Below are 2,669 nucleotides of genomic sequence, written 5' to 3'. Positions count from 1 at the left end.
CTACCCAGAAAACTCATTCTCACTGTGCTTCGTCAACACAAGAGAATTGTCAAAGGAAGAAAAAGAAGCAATTGTGAAAGAAGCACACGCAAGTCACATGGGTGAACAAAACACTTTAAAAAAGGCACAAAAATTAGGACATTGGACTAATATGGAAAACGATATTAAAAATATGTAAAACATTGCCCCATTTGTCAACTTAATAAAACGACAAGAATTAAATATCAGATGTAGAGTATAATCCCTGATATCCCTTTAAAACCACACGATAAAATAGCCATGGATATCTATGGACCTCTCCCAGAAACAATTAAAGGTAATAAGTATATACTGAGTATACAAGACCGATTAACCAGATATATATTACTACTCCCTTTAAAAAATGAAACCACTGAAGATATAATTGAACAATTAATTGATCACTATATTTACACCTTCGGAGCACCAAAAACAATATTAACTGACCAAGGACAAAACTTCATCTCTGACCTAATGCAACAGTTCGAAGAAGCCCTCAAAATACAACATATCAAAACGACAGCTTTTTACCCACAATCAAACGGAAACATCGAAAGAATGCATTCGACACTCGGAAATTTAATCAAAAAATCTATGGCAGAAAATAACAAAGAATGGAATGATAACTTAAAATTTATAAATTTTGTCGTAAACAAAACAAAAAATCAAACTACTGGATTCTCACCGTTTGAACTTACCTTCGGAAGAGAACCGAATCTACCATCAACCGTCCAGCAAAACCCGAATATAACTTACCAAGAATTAATTAGAAAATGGAAGAAAAAGCACGAGATAAATCTATCCCGAGCCAGGGAAAGAATTAGTCTAGAAAATGAAAAGACGAAAAAATACCTCGACGCGAAAATTATAAATCATCACCCACTGTATAAAGTAGATCAGTTGGTTAAGGTAAAAAACAATACAAAGACCAACAAACTAGATCCCTCCTGGAAAGGTCCTTATAAAATAATTAACATTCTGGACAACAACAATCTTAAAATCCTAACAAAAAATAAGGTAGTACAAGTCCATATTGACAACGTCATGCCTTATTTTTCAGATGAAGGTCAGTCTATCCCTACTGACAATGATAACCCTGGTCATAGCTCAAGTGAGAATCGAACCGCTGACGACTAACATATATAAAGAGGAACTCGGTTTAGCTACTATTTACGAAGAACAATGGGCACTGATAATCGGAATTAATCTCACCAATACTCATGAGAGAATGTATAACATTAACAAATTAAAGGACTTTTTAGTCCAAAATTGCGATAGTAAATGCCCAGTTAAAAACACTGTTAATAGTATGGTTTACAAGTACAATCGATTAAAAACAAAAGAAATTTTATTACGTAATATTATGGGGAAAACTTGATTTCGAAGAGGCTTATTCAATTTTGTTGGAGATATTTCGAAAACACTTTTCGGTACATTATCCCAAAACGACGTAGATCAAGTTAACTACGAATTTGATCAAGTCTATTCGGATAATAAAAAGGTGACCGAAATTGTCAAAAATAATACGAAGATCATTAAATTAATTCTTGATAGTTCCTCACAAGATATGCAAAGTCTTAACGGCAGGCTCATGGTCGAAAGTCAATTAATGAAGCAATTAGTAAACTCGTCAAATGAAAACCGAAAACAACTCCTATTACAGGATAAGATGACAACCTTAGAGATCTTAATCTCCGAGATGAGTGAAGACCTGTCGACCGCTTTAAACGCAATTAACATCGGTGAACATGGAACGATTGAACCAACAATAGTCACACCCGCAATCGACTTCATTTGCCCCAATCACTCAATGAACTCCCAAACCATTAATATAGGAACATTTATAATAACCAGACAAAATTGCAAAATTATTTCGCCAAGAATCTCATTGAATATTAGAAATAACAACCTAAATGTCACGCGGACAGTAAAACTGAATTTAACATACGACCTAGACATAGCCGACATGACTTTAATAAACAACAAAATGATTTTACTGCCAAACATTATCGACTCAAATACGCTACGCAACAAACACCTTAGTCTAGAAAACGCCGAAAGCATTTTAGACACGATTTCAAGTCATCACCGAGTCCAAACATGCAAACAAAATGCTTTAGAATGGTTAAGATATTTAGAATACACATCTTTAGGTATAATTACCTTCTTGACTATGTATAAAATAGGACTGTTCAAGGCTATAATTGATCTTGTGAAACGTCTAATAGGCAACTGTTATACAAATTATAGTTTCGGAAACAAAGCCAATACTGTACACCGACAAGAGGCAGTTCCAATGATTAATACTAATGTTTCTGTTCCGAAAATAATCACACCTAGATCTTTAAAATTTTAGGTTTTTAGAGACTAAAAACAATCCAAAAAGGGGGCTGTAATATGTAAATAGCCACAGCTTTCTCCTTTGAATAGATAAGCAGCCTATATATTAAAGGGCATGAGGGCCGCTAAGTTAGTTCTAATCTTGACTTGAATCTGTAACTATACTAAATAAAGCACTTTTTCACCTGTGTAATTTTTTCCTTACCAATTTTTCATTTTTTCTGACAATTAATCATAGCAATTTATTATAATTTCACGATAAAAGAAAGAAAACAAAGGAAATTTAAACCTACAAACTAAAAATAACGCCG

Source organism: Belonocnema kinseyi, chromosome 2 (assembly GCF_010883055.1).
Source record: "Belonocnema kinseyi isolate 2016_QV_RU_SX_M_011 chromosome 2, B_treatae_v1, whole genome shotgun sequence".
Lineage (NCBI taxonomy): Eukaryota > Metazoa > Arthropoda > Insecta > Hymenoptera > Cynipidae > Belonocnema > Belonocnema kinseyi.
Note: the sequence above shows the minus strand (reverse complement) of the source record.